Below are 17618 nucleotides of genomic sequence, written 5' to 3'. Positions count from 1 at the left end.
TTTGTGTTATTAGAGTAAATAATGCAACCTTTTCTTGTTACATTTCACCTGTTTGCTCTTTTATACCACTTTTTATGTTTTGTGTTTTTTTTTCATCGTATTTTTAGAATGTGCCGTGGGGCCGTTAAAAAATTACCTGCGGGCCGCAAATGGCCCCCGGGCCGCACTTTGGACACCCCTGCTTTAAAGTGACTGCTAATAGGGATAGGACATACAGTGAAGCTTATGGCCGTGTGGACGTGGACTAAAGAGACAGCCTCTCTACTGTTGAATGATCCTAATGAGGCTCGTCTCCGTGGTGACGGGCCACTTGGCTGGAGATATACAGCATCAAACAGTCATCACCTCCAAAGTGTTTGGTCGTAAGTGAAGGCCGACAGCTTGCGCCAGCGAGGGAACAGCTGTGGGAAACAGGTGTGCGCTTCTCATTAGCGCTGTAATGATGCCTTTTTAATCACTTGCCCGGGTGTGTTTCGCTGTGAACGCCACGGATCTGCACACTACTTGAACTTTTGCAGGATTTGTGTGCAGAAAAAATGGGCAAAAACATCCTTCAGAGTTTGTAAGTGTGCGTAGAAGCATCCTATCCCCGACAACAAGATGCAGTCATAACGAATGCAAAGTCTGACGCCTTACCTCTAAGCACGTTAAGCTTCGTAGCAAACAAGGCGAGCAGACTCCAGCTCAGCCTAATCGTGGCAGCTTATTCTCCTCCCTCCACAAATTGGGAAGCCACTGTTTGCTGTTTTCCCACCCTTGGCAGACATCGCCGCATACTCCGCCCTGTGCCGACACGGCGCAAAAAAACGGTACTGGCGCAAGCGTGCACTGTTTGCAAATGTTGCGTAACCATGTCTCATGCATCATTGGACGTCAAAACGCCAATGAATCATTAATGGAAGAACCAATAGACGCTCGACTGACATTTAAGAAAGCGTGCAACAATACGACTTGTCAGAGCTGTGGAACGTAATTTGAATATAGTGCATTAAAGGCCTACTGAAATGAATGTTTTTTTATTTAAACGGGGATAGCAGATCCGTTCTATGTGTCATACTTGATCATTTCGCGATATTGCCATATTTTTGCTGAAAGGATTTAGTAGAGAACATCGACGATAAAGTTCGCAACTTTTGGTCGCTGATAAAAAAAAGCCTTGCCTGTACCGGAAGTAGCGTGACGTCACAGGTTGAAGGGCTCCTCACATTTCCCCATTGTTTACACCAGCAGCGAGAGCCATGATGAAACATTTGTGGATGAGGAACGTGAGAGTGAAGGACTAGAGTGCAGTGCAGGACGTATCTTTTTTCGCTCTGACCGTAACTTAGGTAAAAGGGCTCATTGGATTCCACACTCTCTCCTTTTTCTATTGTGGATCACGGATTTGTATTTTAAACCACCTCGGATACTATATCCTCTTGAAAATGAGAGTCGAGAACGCAAAATGGACATTCACAGTGACTTTTATCTCCACGACAATACATCAGCGAAGCTCTTTAGGTACTGAGCTAACGTGATAGCATCTGGCTCCAATGCAGATAGAAACAAAAGAAATAAATCCCTGACTGGAAGGATAGACAGAAGATCAACAATACTATTAAACCATGGACATGTAACTACACGGTTAATAATTCTCAGCTTGGCAAAGCTTAACAATGCTGTTGCTAATGACGCTGAAGCTAACTTAGCAACCGGACCTCACAGAGCTATGATAAAAACATTAGCTATCCACCTACGCCAGCCAGCCCTCATCTGCTCATCAACACACGTGCTCACCTGCGTTCAAGCGATCGACGGCGCGACGAAGGACTTCACCCGATTACAGATGCGTTGGCGGCTAGCATCGGCTAGCGCGTCTGCTATCCAAGTAAGTAGTCCTTGTTGTGTTGCTACAGCCAGCCGCTAATACACCGATCCCACCTACAACTTTCTTCTTTGCAGTCTCCATTGTTCATTAAACAAATTGCAAAAGATTCACCAGCACAGATGTCCAGAATACTGTGGAATTGTTCGATGAAAACAGAGCAGTTTGTATGGTGACACATTGGGTACGAATACTCCCGTTGCCGTCGTGACGTCACGCGCATACGTCATCATCCAAAGACGTTTCCAACTGGAAGTTTAGCGGGAAATTTAAAATTGCACTTTATAAGTTAACCCGGCCGTATTGGCATGTGTTGCAATGTTAAGATTTCATCATTGATATATAAACTATCAGACGTATCTTTTTTCGCTCTGACCGTAACTTAAATAAAAGGGCTCATTGGATTCCACACTTTCTCCTTTTTCTATTGTGGATCACGGATTTGTATTTTAAACCACCTCGGATACTATATCCTCTTGAAAATGAGAGTCGAGAACGCGAAATGGACATTCACAGTGAGTTTTATCTCCACGACAATACATCGGCGAAGCACTTTAGCTACGGAGCTAACGTGACAGCATCGTGCTTAAATGCAGATAGAAACAAAAGAAATAAGCCCCTGACTGGAAGGATAGACAGAAGATCAACAATACTACTATCAGGAGACACCGAACCAAACACTGGACCTGTAACTACACGGTTAATGCTGTGCCGCCTGTCGAAGCCTAGCAATGCTGTTGCTAACGACGCCATTGAAGCTAACTTAGCTACGGGACCTCGACAGAGCTATGATAAAAACATTAGCGCTCCACCTACGCCAGCCCTCATCTGCTCATCAACACCCGTGCTCACCTGCGTTCCAGCGATCGACGGCGCGACGAAGGACTTCACCCGATCATCGATGCGGTCGGCGGCTAGCGTCGGATAGCGCGTCTGCTATCCAACTCAAAGTCCTCCTGGTTGTGTTGCTGCAGCCAGCCGCTAATACACCGATCCCACCTACAGCTTTCTTCTTTGCAGTCTCCATTGTTCATTAAACAAATTGCAAAAGATTCACCAACACAGATGTCCAGAATACTGTGGAATTTTGTGATGAAAACAGAGCTGTTTGTATTGTGATACAATGTGTCCGAATACTTCCGTTTCAACCATTGACGTCACGCGCAAACGTCATCATACATAGACGTTTTCAACCGGAAGTTCCCCGGGAAATTTAAAATTGCACTTTATAAGTTAACCCGGCCGTATTGGCATGTGTTGCACAGTTAAGATTTCATCATTGATATATAAACTATCAGACTGCGTGGTCGGTAGTAGTGGGTTTCAGTAGGACAAATTTATCGAGTCACCATTAGTAAAATGCCACCACCCTTCTTTATCAGCATTAAATGTCATAAAAAGAAGTCATATTAGGACCTAAAAACTATGCGCACTAGAGGTGTAACGATTCATTTTAACAACAAATCGATATTTGTGTTTGCCTTTTTTAAATGGATTCGATCCGAAACGATTCAGTGAGTTGAAATCGATTCAATAGCTTTTTAGCAGAAATAAAAAATAGATAAATATATATATATTTTTTCTTCTGTCTTGCCTCTGTTGAGGGCGGTCACATTTTTTTCCCGCTCCCTTCTTCTCCCAGCTTGCTCTCTTGTTTTGTCTTGTCTGAACTTTTTTGAATCCTCTTTCTTTGCGCTGTCTCAAATCTAAACATCAGACATCCTAATCTACGATTTGACTCCCTCGAATGGCCTTGACGCTGCAACAACAGGAGCAGGCTGTTCTGAAAACATCCCCCGAGGACACCTCAACGATGGACGCTTTTGACCTCCCTCCCTCCTCAACGACACCTGGAGTCGAACAATGGGCAACCCCCCCCCCCCCTCCCCCACCACCGCTTGTTTCCCCTCGGGGTGATGGACGGCTGGCAGCGCTTTATAGCAGCAGTCGACCTCCAGGGCCCCAACTCCCCGGCCCTCTGTTGCGAGTTGTCGTGATTAAATGTAACGCTGTTTATGTGTGCATTGCATGGAGGTTTTTTCCCACTCCAGACTAGACCCCCTAAGGAGCCCAGTCTAGATTGTATTTTTTACTCATCTTCTTGCCCAGCGTTTTACCTTTTTGTTATCTTTTACGGTGGCGCCTTTGGCGACCCATCAGCGTTCCTGTTCTGTAACCCTGTACACTGTTTGTTTGTCTAATCTTGCACGGGTTTGTGCTGAAAACATAGTTTCGTTGTACTTGTGCAATGACAATAAAGTCCTATACTATCCTATCCTAAATACTATAGACACTGCGGGTGATATTTCCTATCCATCCATCCATCCATGCCGCTGCTGTGGCATGATGCCATTTCCATGATCACTCGTGGTAATGGTGGGGCTCTGTATGTGTGTAGTGTGCATATGTATGTATATATTTATCATGTATGTATATACAAGTTCATCAGTGGCCTAGTGGTTAGAGTGTCCGCCCTGAGATCGGTAGGTCGTGAGTTCAAACCCCGGCCGAGTCATACCAAAGACTATAAAAATGGGACCCATTACCTCCCTGCTTGGCACTCAGCATCAAGGGTTGGAATTGGGGGTTAAATCACCAAAATTGATTCCCGGCGTGGCCACCGCTTCTGCTCACTGCTCCCCTCACTTCCAGGGGTGAACAAGGGGATGGGTCTAATGCAGAAGACAAATTTCACCACACCTAGTGTGTGTGTGTGTGACAATCATTGGTACTTTAACTTAACTTAACTTAAACAGTCTGATTTGGGTCCACTTTGGCCTGCGGTGTAAACGTGGCCAAAATTCTCACAATAAGTCTTTTCATTAGGCACGCTTGAAATTTTGTGTAGTATGCTAATATCATCAAAGATGGTTTTACAGCTTTGAGCTCAGGCTTGAAAAAAAACAACTAAAATAAGCCAAAGAAAAAGCTTTGGAGGGAGTCTTGTGGTGCATTTGCATGCTTTTTGTGTTCTGTTTTTACACTTACCACCTATTAGTATCCCAGTTTTTAACCGTTTTGACACTCCCCTGAACATTTTTAGACTCGGACTGACTAAGGAAAAGGAGCCAGGAGAACAGCAACAGCCAACAAAAAGGTAAGCGGAATAATAATAAATTAAAAAAAGGGGGTGGGATGGGGGATGGGGGGGGGGGGGGGGGGTTATGGCAGAGAAAAATTCTCCCGGGTGTGTTTCCGCCTCCAAGCGGGAGCAGTTTGCAGTCGTAGCGAGAAGACAGTCATTAGTGTGAAATGACCCAGTACGTCTTTTAAAGAGGGTTTATGTGAGCTGCACGGGGAGTCTCAAGCCCACATAAATCATCCCAGCTTCTGCTAGCATGCGAGTAAAATGTGAAGTATGACAGAAAATCTTACTGTGGTCAAGATAAAAAAAAGTCCATGAATGAAGTACCTAAGTACTTAATAACAATTTCAAGAATGATAAATAAAAAAAACGGTGATCTTAGTCTGGATGGTATAGCACTAGAGATGTCCGATAATATCGGACTGCCGATATTATCGGACAATAAATGCTTTAAAATGTAATATCGGAAATTATAGGTATCGGTTTCAAAAAGTAAAATGTATGACTTTTTAAAACGCCGCTGTACGGAGTGGTACACGGACGTAGGGAGAAGTACAGAGCGCCAATAAACCTTTGCGTGCCGGCCCAATCACATAATATCTACGGCTTTTCACACACACACAAGTGAATGCATGGCATACTTGGTCAACAGCCATACAGGTCACACTGAATGTGGCCTTATAAACAACTTTAACACTTTTACAAATATGCGCCACACTGTGAAACCACACCAAACAAGAATGACAAACACATTTCGGGAGAACATCCGCACCGTAACACAACATAAACACAACAGAACAAATACCCAGAATCAATCAATGATCAATAAATGTTTATTTATACAGCCCTAAATCACAAGTGTCTCAAAGGGCTGCACAAGCCACAACGACATCCGCAGTACAGAGCCCACATAAGGGCAAGGAAAAACTCACAACCCCAATGGGACGTCAATGTGAATGACTATGAGAAACCTTGGAGAGGACCGCATATGTGGGTAAACCCCCCCCCCCCCCCCCCCCCCTCTAGGGGAGACCGGATGCAATGGACGTCGAGTGGGTCTGACATAATTTTGTGAAAGTCCAGTCCATAGTAGATCTAACATAATAGTGAGAGTCCAGTCCATAGTGGGGCCAGCAGGAGACCATATCGAGCGGAGACGGGTCAGCAACGCAGAGATGTCCCCAACTGATACACAGGCGAGCGGTCCACCCCGGGTCCCGACTCTGGACAGCCAGCACTTCATCCATTGCCACCCATGGATTCAAGAACCCCTTGCAGCACTAACTCTTCCGGGACGCTACAATATACACCCCCCGCTACCCACTACCCCCTCTCTCAGGGAGAGCATGTCCCAAAATTCTAAGCTGCTGTTTTGAGGCATGTTAAAAAAAATAATGCACTTTGTGACTTCAATAATAAATATGGCAGTGCCATGTTGGCATTTTTTTCCATAACTTGAGTTGATTTATTTTGGAAAACCTTGTTACATTGTTTAATGCATCTAGCGGGGCATCACAAGAAAATTAGGCATAATAATGTGTTAATTCCACGACTGTATATCGGTATCGGTTGATATCGGAATCTGTAATTAAGAGTTGGACAATATCGGAATATCTGATATCTGCAAAAAAGCCATTATCTCTACTTACGAACATGGGATTTTTTAAATTGTTTTAATACATTTGCAAAAAATAGAGAAAAATATATTTTCACATTGTCACGATAGGTTATTGTCTGTAGAATTCTGAGGACAAAAATGGATTTATTCTATTTTTGAACAAGGCTGTAACATAAAACGTGAAAAAATGTGAAGTGCTGTGAATACTTTATGGATGCACTGTATTAACTCACCGATATTTTTATTATTGTAGCCATAGTTCATCCTCGTACTACTCTATTAGTGCGTTTCTGTATTTTTCCCCCCACAAAGGATTTAAGACAATAATGAGCGGCTACTTCACCTACAACTTGTCCCCTTGTCATAATTGCATGATGTCTATCCATGTCCATTTTTGATTTATTTTAGAAAACCTTGTTACATTGTTTAATGCATCCAGCGGGGCATCACAACAAAATTAGGCATAATAATGTGTTAATTCCACGACTGTATATATCGGTATCGGTTGGTATCGGTAATTAAGAGTTGGACAATATCGGAATATCGGATATCGGCAAAAAAGCCATTATCGGACATCTCTACTTACGAACATGGGATTTTTTAAATTGTTTTAATACATTTGCAAAAAATAGAGAAAAATATATTTTCACATTGTCACAATAGGTTATTGTCTGTAGAATTCTGAGGACAAAAATGGATTTATTCTATTTTTGAACAAGGCTGTAACATAAAACGTGAAAAAATGTGAATTGCTGTGAATACTTTATGGATGCACTGTATTAATTCACCAACATTTTTATTATTGTAGCCATAGTTCATCCTCGGACTATTCTATTAGTGCGTTTCTGTATTTTTCCCCCCACAAAGGATTTAAGACAATAATGAGCGGCTACTTCACTTACAACTTGTCCCCCTTGTCATAATTGAATGATGTCTATCCATGTCCATTTTTGATTTATTTTAGAAAACCTTGTTACATTGTTTAATGCATCCAGCGGGGCATCACAACAAAATTAGGCATAATAATGTGTTAATTCCACGACTGTATGTATCGGTATCGGTTGATATCGGTAATTAAGAGTTGGACAATATCGGAATATCGGATATCGGCAAAAAAGCCATTATCGGCCATCTCTATATAGCACTTCATATGTTGCTGATGTGCACGCTCATAAAGCACATGACATGACCTGCAGGGTTCAGCCGCTCGTGGCCGTTCAAGCCGCTGAAGCACGTTGAAAGTCACACCCGTGATTTATGAAAGCATCTTCCACAATGGTGCTGCCTCATCTCTGCCGCCTCCATTTCTTCCGAGAGCACTTTAGCCCGACGTGTCTGGAGTATTTTTGAGGGAAAAATGCACCGGCGCCGTTCTGCTTTTACGGCACCTTTGATGCACCTCGTAAGACGCGGCTCTATTCTTTTTATCGCGCTGTAATTCAAGACCTTTTATGCCTCATTTCCACTGCACCGCGGTCCATTTTCACCGCTTCAAAATAGCACCGGAGGAAACTGCAACAAAAACCTGCTCAATGTCAGAAAGGGCGCGCTTACAAAAACAACATCAATGGAGGACAGTGAGTGAGAAGAAGTAAGTACAGCAGCATCCTGAGCAACAGGCTAAGCTAATGTTAGCATGTATTTTTGTTATTGTCATTTTTACCCTCAAATGTTAGTGTTATGGTGAGCGAGCAGCGGTATTTTCATGGTACTGGCTCAGAACATTTGGACCGTGGCTGACCAGGTTGTCACGGCGCATGCGCAATCCCGCATGTCATCTGCTGCAAGGCTGCAGGCAATCAACAATCAGCGCACCTGGGTCTGATGAAGACAGGCAGCATAAAGACGAGCGGACCCGAAGATCCAGTGCCGGAATGTAGTTCACTCCTCGTAGTAAGCATATACACTGTTTCAATGTCCATCTACACTGTTTCAATGTTTATTCTCTGATTATGCAATTGTTGATGACTGAAGTGCTGATATCAACTGCCCCCCTGCCAGATCCCACCTCCCGGATTGTAAATAATGTCAATAATTCAATGTATACTCTGATGATTAACTTGTGTGATGACTGTATTATGCTGATAGTATATATTTGTACCATGAATTGATTTACTTGGACCTCGACTTAAACAAGTTGAAAAACGTATTCGGGTGTTACCATTTTGTGTTCAATTGTACGGAATTTGTGCAATCTACTAATAAAAGTTTCAATCAATCAATCAATGGCTTCCCTCCTGTGTACTTGCTCTCTCTCTGTGCCTTCCCTGTTCCCGTGTCTTAAGTCCCCTGTGATCCCCGCAGTGTTTCCCCTGTTTCCCCTGATCGAGCTGTGTGCCTCGACTTCCCTCTGGATTCCGGACTGCCTCCCTCGATCCTCGATCCCTGCTTGGACACGGACCTCGTTGCTTCTCTCCAGCCCCAGACCGCTTGCTTGCCCACGGACTGCCTTCTCGCCTTGCCCCTTAGGTCTGACGTCCAACACACACAACAAACTCTGCCGGCACCCCCGCATCGCGGCCACGCACCTGCATGGCTGCAGGCAATCAACAATCCGTGCACCTGGGTCTGATGAGGACAGACAGCATAAAGACGAAGATCCAGTGCCAGAACGTAGTTCACTCCTCGTAGTAAGCATCTCGTCTCTGGCTTCCCTCCTGCGTACTTGCTCTCTCTCTGTGCCTTCCCTGTTCCCGTGTCTTATGTCCTCTGTGTTCCCCGCAGTGTTTCCCGTGATCGAGATGTGTGCCTCAACTTCCCTCTGGATTCCGGACTTCCTCCCTCGATCCTCGACCCCTGCTTGGACACGGACCTCGTTGCTTCTCTCCAGCCCCCGACCGGCTTGCTTGATTCCTACTGGTAGTAGACATTTTTGCCAATGGGAAAAGCTAAATTGTGTAGGGCTGCAGCTTCGATTAGCGATTATTTTAGTAATTGACTAATATATCGATTAGTTTGTTTGATTTATAGAGGAACTGGATACAACACACTTTATAACAGGGATGTCAAACGTACGGCCTGAGGGCCGGATCAGGCCCGCGAACAGGTTTTATCCGGCCCGCGGGATGAGTTTGCTAAGTATAAAAATTAAATGACATTTTTGAATGAAAGAAACTGCTGTTCTAAATGTGTCCACTAGATGTCGCAATAGCAATTATTTGTATCTTTGTAGACGATGCTACATATGTACAAAATAAAGTAAATGATCAAACTACATAAATAACATCCTGTAATTTGATTTTGATATATTTTTTTTATCTTAATAGATTGAAAATGAACACCAATGTGTTGACTAGTCAACATTATCACATGATTTATTCAGAAAGTATAAATAACGACAAATAAAGATCGAATACTATTAACCGCTACATGTAAAAAAACAACAACATTATGATTTGTATATTTTCAGAATGTGCTTGTTCCATTTTTAAACAAAGAAAACAATCTGAAGTTGTCTTTATTTTTAAGTTATCGTGCCCACTTAGGAGTAGATTTTTCTCCATGTGGCCCCCGATCTAAAATGAGTTTGACACCCCTGCTTTATAATCTTAATGCATATTTTAGGAAAAATTGTGGAAATAATTTTATTTTTTTTGCTTGCTATTATAACCTTCATTCATTAGTTTTTTTTTTTCTTTCCAATATTAGTGTTTAAAGTTCCGGGGGCTCAATTTCCATTCGGTGCGGATTTTCATTAGTTACACTAAACAATCGACTAATCTTTGCTCGCCAAAAATGGTGAGTGGTTCAGACTTTCGTCTTTTAAAAGTTAAAGTTAAAGTACCAATGATTGTCACACACACACACGAGGTGTGGCGAAATTATTCTCTGCATTTGACCCATCACCCTTGATCACCCCCTGGGAGGTGAGGGGAGCAGTGAGCAGCAGCGGTGGCCACGCTCGGGAATCAATTTGGTGATTTAACCCCCCAATTCCAACCATTGATGCTGAGTGCCAAGCAGGGAGGTAATGGGTCCCATTTTTATAGTCTTTGGTATGACTCGGCCGGGGTTTGAACTCACAACCTACCGATCTTAGGGCGGACACTCTAACCACTAGGCCACTGAGTCGGTCAAATGGACTTCTTTTTTTATGAATTTTTATTGTAGGTACCGATGGTGGCGCAGGGGCAAAAACATGATGATAATAGCACTGGAACTTGAACTTTGTGACACCGGTTCAAGGCACCTCCTTGACAAACTTCTTTTTACACTTGTATCACCGCTAAGAATGTTACTGGACACCTTCTCTTGGGCTCTGGAAGGAGGAGGCTATTAGAGAAGAAACATAGGAGACAATACAGAGCCAATTATTATTATTCTAAGAATGCTAGTTCTATCATAAGAAATGGAGTTAATGCAAAATGTGACCAATCGTGGCCAAGACACCAATCCCACTTTCATTTCGTAACGCTCCCGCCCCAACCCGTCCTCGCTTCGCCCCCCCCCCCCCTCCTCCTGGCGTCCGAGATAAGCTATTCTGTCAAATAGCAATTTTAAAAGAAGATTAAGCAGTTCTGGCTCTCAAATCAATTTTATCCACTCCGCTGCAACACACGGCCACGCTAATACACACACACACACGCACACGCACACACGTATATCACAAACCACAGTGAGGATGTACTGTAGCATGGCAGCTCCCTAATCAAACACACGGCACGAGTAATTAAAACAAGCCGTGGCATCATTCCATAGTCAAACATTTTCGAAATAAGCTTCCCCTTTGCAACTCGCTGTCATTATTTCAACACAACAAACGCCTAAGTCGAGTATAATGGCTGCTCAGCAATACAGCACATTTTGTAAATAGCCGCGACCCCGAAAGGGACAAGCGGTAGAAAAATGGATGGATGGATAAATAAAGGTAATTAGGAGTATGCGGTTGTATTGTGAATTAAATGTGTGGCGCCCCCTATGATTTGTGGTCAAAATGGTTACATGTAGAGATATAACCATTTTAATGCTTTAAAATGTAATATCGGAAATTATCAGTATCGCTTTCAAAATTATCGGTATCGGTTTCAAAAAGTAAAATATAGTACTTTTTAAAACACCGCTGTGTATGTGTGCCGGCCCAGTCACATAATATCTACGGCTTTTCACGCACACAAGTGAATGCATGCATACTTGGTCAACAGCCATACAGGTCACACTGAGGGTGGGCGTATAAACAACTTTAACACTGTTACAAATATGCGCCACACTGTGAACCCACACCAAACAAGAGCGACAAACACATTTCGGGAGAACATCCGCACCGTAACACAACATAAACACAACAGAACAAATACCCAGAACCCCTTGCAGCACTAGTGAGAGCATGTCCCAAATTCCGAGCTGCTGTTTTGAGGCATGAAAAAAAAAATAATGCACTTTGTGACTTCAATAATAAATATGGCAGTGCCATGTTGGCATTTTTTTTTTCCATAACTTGAGTTGATTTATTTTGGAAAACCTTGTTACATTGTTAAATGCATCCAGCGGGGCATCACAACAAAATTAGCCATAATAATGTGTTAATTCCACGACTGTATATATCAGTATAGGTTGATATCGGAATCAGTAATTAAGAGTTGGACAATATCGGATATCGGCAAAAAAGCCATTATCGGACATCTCTAGTTACATGTAATATAGATATCTTCAAAGTTGCACAATCATTAGACGAATGGACTTACGGACAATCAGTGCTGCTTCTGCAACTATGTTTTGCTTGATGGCGGCTAGTGTTGTCCTGATACCAATATTTTGGTACCGGTATTAAAATTATTTCGATACTTATCGATGCATTATTGGCTTTATTTTAACAAAAAAATCTTAGGGTACATTAAAGGCCTACTGAAATGAATTTTTTTTATTTAAACGGGGATAGCAGATCTATTCTATGTGTCATACTTGATCATTTCGCGATATTGCCATATTGTTGCTGAAAGGATTTAGTATAGAACAACGACGATAAAGATTGCAACTTTTGGTATCTGATAAAAAAAAGGCTTGCCCCTACCGGAAGTAGCGTGACGTAGTCAGTTGAACATATACGCAAAGTTCCCTATTGTTTACAATGATGGCCGCATGAAGTGAGAGAGATTCGGACCGAGAAAGCGACAATTTCCCCATTAATTTGAGCGAGGATGAAAGATTTGTGGATGAGTAAAGTGCAAGTGAAGGACTAGTGGGGAGTTGAAGCTATTCAGATAGGGAAGATGCTGTGAGAGCCGGGGGTGACCTGATATTCAGCTGGGAATGACTACAACAGTAAATAAACACAAGACATATATATACTCTATTAGCCACAACACAACCAGGCTTATATTTAATATGCCACAAATTAATCCTGCATAAAAACACCTGCGTGTTTGTTATGCTAGCTCCTAGCTCCTCTGCTAGCTCCTAGCTCCTCTGCTAGCTCCTAGCTCCATAGAACACGCCAATACAATTCAAACACCTGATCAACACACACAATCACTCAGCCCAAAAGACCGTTCACCTAACCCAAGGTTCATAAAGCTTATGTATTTTTAAAAAGTTACGTACGTGACGCGCACATACGGTCAAGCTATCAAATGTTTAGCAGCCAAGGCTGCATACTCACGGTACCTGATATTCAGCTGGGAATGACTACAACCGTAAATAAACACAAGACATATATATACTCTATTAGCCACAACACAACCAGGCTTATATTTAATATGCCACAAATTAATCCTGCATAAAAACACCTGTGTGTTTGTTATGCTAGCTCCTAGCTCCTCTGCTAGCTCCTAGCTCCATAGAACACGCCAATACAATTCAAACACCTGATCAACACACACAATCACTCAGCCCAAAAGACCGTTCACCTAACCCAAGGTTCATAAAGCTTATATATTTTTAAAAAGTTACGTACATACGCAAAAAAAAGTTGCGCACATACGGTCAAGCGATCAAATGTTTAGAAGCCAAAGCTGCATACTCACAGTAGCACGTCTGCGTCTTTGTCATCCAAATCAAAGTAATCCTGGTAAGAGTCTGTGTTGTCCCAGTTCTCTACAGGCGTCTGTGTATCGAAGTCAAAAGTCCTCCTGGTTAGAGTCTCTGTTATCCGAGTTCTTCCATCTTGACTGCATCTTTCGGGAATTTAAACAAAGAAGCGCCGGCTGTGTACTGTTGTTGCTGACTACGTTAGAAAAATACGTCCATTTCGCACCGACAACTTTCTTCTTTGTTTGCTCAGCTTCCTTCTCCATAATGCAATGAACATGATTGCAACAGATTCACGAACACAGATGTCCAGAATACTGTGGAATTATGAAATGAGAACAGAGCTTTTTCGTATCGGCTTCAATGTGGAAGGCATACCCGTGTTCGCCGGGCTACGTCACGCGCATACGTCATCCTCAGAGGCGTTTCGAACCGGAAGTTTAGCGGAAAATTTAAAATGTCACTTTATAAGTTAACCCGGCCGTATTGGCATGTGTTATAATGTTAAGATTTCATCATTGATATATAAACTATCAGACTGCGTGGTCGGTAGTAGTGGGTTTCAGTAGGCCTTTAAACATATGTTTCTTATTGCAAGTTTGTCCTTAAATAAAATAGTGACCATACAAGACAACTTGTCTTTTAGTAGTAAGTAAACAAGCAAAGGCTCCTAATTTAGCTGCTGACATATGCAGTAACATATTGTGCAACCTAATTCTGAAAAGATGCTAAAGGAGTAATGCGGCAAAAATCAAGAAGATAATTAGCAGAAAGGGTTCGAAACACAAATCCAACATGATGGGACAGATAAATACTTCATGCCGAAGGAATACGGTTCTCACATCCAAACGTTGTCACAGCCAGTCTGGGACATGGATGGAGGCGGCTTTTCTTGGACAAAAATCAATAGGCAGGACAAATGCGACAAGGCCCGCAGGGAGCTGATGAAAAAAACAACAGCTCACTAAGAGGCTCGCCACATCTTAGCACGACGCGGTCTTTGTGATACTTTTGGAAAAATAAAGAGCAGGCGCTCAGTCAGTACCATGGAATAGCTTTAGTGGTTGTCATGTAACATTAGGGTGGTGGATCTGCAGGAGCTACGTCAGGCCAGCAGGTCATTCAGCGGGCGCCATGTGGGGATCCTCTTGCCTTTCTACCTCATTGCAAACTTTCCCAAACAACACATTACATCGTCACTGTCACTGTCATGCATAAAACAATGTAACAAGGTTTTTCACTTCTTTTAGTAGTAAGTAAGCAAACAAAGGCTCCTAATTTAGTCTGCTGACATATGCAGTAACATATTGTGTCATTTTCCATTCTATTATTTTGTCAACATTATGAAGGACAAGTGGTAGAAAATTAATGATTAATCTACTTGTTCATTTACTGTTAATATCTGCTTACTTTCTAAATATTAAATTAAGATTAAAGATTAAAGTACCAATGATTGTCACACACACAGTTAGATGTCTGAATTTGTCCCATCCCCTTGGGGAGCAGTGGGCAGCAGCGGCGCCGCGCCCGGGAATCATTTTTGGTGATTTAACCCCCAACTCCAACCCTTTGTTGCTGAGTGCCAAGCAGGGAGGTTATGGGTCCCATTTTTATAGTCTGAACATAAATAAAAGTCCGTCAATGGAAGCTACACTATTTCACCCACTAAATCGGATAAATAACCATTCAAAAAGCGCCAACAATACTCAGTTTACATTTCGTGATTTTAATATTAACCAATTATTGGTGATATTGTTATTATAAGCGTTAACACAGACAAACTATTTATAGCATCGCCGTGATCATTTCCTGTTTGTCACGGTTTGGTTGCGGCTTACTGCGAGATTTGTTCCCCCGGGATGCAAACGGATCAATCCGGACAGCACTTGCAGGTAGGAACATATTTTAATCTTGGAACTCAAAAGGGTACAAAAAAACGGAAAACAAGGCGAAGGCACAACGCGCTGATCGCACTTGAAACAAAAGCTAACACTTAGCATAGACCAGGGGTGTCCAAACTTTTTCCACTGAGGGCCGCACACTGAAATATCAAAGCAAGCCGGGGCCATTTTGATATTTTTTATTTTAAAAAACAATACAATATATGTATAAAAAAATATACATTTAGGCCTCCACTCAGGCTTGATCCTGGGGACCCCAAAGGGTTTAGGTAAAAAAAATATTAAAAATGTGTCATTATTTAGTATTATTATTATTATTCAAGGTCTAAATCTCCAGATCAACATTAGGTCTATCTGTCAATAGAAAGAGTTGTTTCAAGATTTAAGTTGTATGCTCTTTTTGGCAAAGAAAACCCATTTTTTTTTATGGAAAAAACACAAAATATGCAATATTTTCCCCCAATAACATTTTAAAGTGGAATATTTGAGATTATATAAAATTGGAGTTCATAGCATAACTCATAACAACATTAATGCATTATTATTTTTGAGCAACTTCAATAGACACTTTAAAAAAAAAAGTCCCACTAAAATTATTGGGGATCCAAAAGGGTCCTGCTTAGTAAAGTATTCAACAATAAATCATACTTTTTTTTTTTTTAACTTTTAACACAATAGTCTCAAGATCAACTTCAGATCTATCCGTCAATTATAACTTTTGTTGTTGTATATGTTTGTTCGTTTTAGGCCCTTCTTTAAACAAAACAGCTTAGTTTTTTATATGGCAGACACAAAATATTTTCCCCAAAAAATATTCCAAAGTGGAATATTTAATGTGACGTAATTGGAGCTTTGAATAGGTCAATAATTCATAATGACATTGATTTTGATTCATTATTATTTTTTAAAGAAAGAAACAGCCTGCATGGCATCTTTGTGTTATTAGAGTAAACATTGCAACATGTTCTTGTTACATTTCACCTGTTTGCTCTTTTATACCACTTTTTATGTTTTTTATTTTTTTAATCGTATTTTTAGAATGTGCCGCGGGGCCGTTAAAAAATTACCTGCGGGCCGCACTTTGGACACCCCTGGCATAGACTAAGGACATAGAGAACTTACGTGACAGATGCATGTATCAAATACTTAGCATGAAACCAGACATGAAGCGAACAACTGGCATAAACTATGGCATGGAACAAACAAGACTTACTTGGCAAGGCATGAGGCAAACAAACAGCATAAACTATGGCGTGGAACAAACACGAAACTGTGGCATGAAACAAACAGCATAAACTATGGCGTGGAACAAACACAAAACTGTGGCATGAAACAAACAGCATAAACTATGGAGTGGAACAAACCCGAAACTGTGGCACGAAACAAACAGCATAAACTATGGCGTGGAACAAACACGAAACTGTGGCATGAAACAAACAGCATAAACTATGGCGTGGAACAAACACGAAACTGTGGCATGAAACAAACAGCATAAACTATGGCGTGGAACAAACACAAAACTGTGGCATGAAACAAACACGACTTACTTGGCAAGGCATGAGGTAAACACTTAGCATAAACTATGGCATTGCATGACACAAACAATGACGCCAGCCCGACTGATTCGCAAAGGCAGGCTTAAATAATGTCTCATGATTAGAGCCAGGTGAGCGTCCCGAACACCACAGGCAGGTGAAACTAATACGCAACCATGGCAACCAAAACAAACAAGAGTGCACAAAAAACAGGAACCCCTGGAGTCCAAAACTAACAGAACATAACAAAAACATGATCCGGACCGCGGATCATGACGCTGTTTGCCGAGAGGTCTGCTGCTTTCTCGCTTTCTTACTCCCTGGAAGTTTATTCATAAATCATGCATCTCCCCCCTGACAAAAGGTGTCCGGTGATATAATCCTACAAATTGGGACTAGGGCTGCAACTAACGATTATTTTGATAATCGATTAATCTGTCGATTATTACTTTGATTAATCGATTAATAATCGGATAAAAGAGACAAACTAAATTTCTATCCTTTCCAGTATTTTATTGGGGGGGAAAAACAGCATACCGGCACCATACTTATTTTGATTATTCTTTCTCAGCTGTTTGTACATGTTGCAGTTAATAAATAAGGGTTTATTTAAAAAAAATAAAAATAAAATAAAAATTGCCTCTGCGCATGC

General features: G+C 41.8%; 1 protein-coding gene and 1 long non-coding RNA gene across 4 annotated transcripts in view; one reads left to right on the top strand and one right to left on the bottom strand.

The window, feature by feature from the left end:
• The window catches only part of pde4d (phosphodiesterase 4D, cAMP-specific), a 422736-nt gene that overhangs the window by 204955 nt on the left and 200163 nt on the right, over positions 1-17618 (bottom strand). The gene's annotated exons all lie outside the window — the stretch shown is intronic.
• On the top strand, positions 4808-9927 carry LOC133632925 (uncharacterized). 2 transcript variants are annotated; one of them, XR_009821733.1, is made up of 3 exons: positions 4808-4961; positions 9037-9197; positions 9292-9927. It is a non-coding gene; the product is annotated as an uncharacterized LOC133632925 (long non-coding RNA). The 2 variants fall into 2 exon arrangements; XR_009821734.1 differs by having other exon boundaries at positions 8872-9197.

The sequence above is a fragment of the Entelurus aequoreus genome, linkage group LG17 (genome assembly GCF_033978785.1).
Source record: "Entelurus aequoreus isolate RoL-2023_Sb linkage group LG17, RoL_Eaeq_v1.1, whole genome shotgun sequence".
Taxonomy (NCBI): domain Eukaryota; kingdom Metazoa; phylum Chordata; class Actinopteri; order Syngnathiformes; family Syngnathidae; genus Entelurus; species Entelurus aequoreus.
Note: the sequence above shows the minus strand (reverse complement) of the source record. Positions and strands in the feature narration are given on the sequence as shown.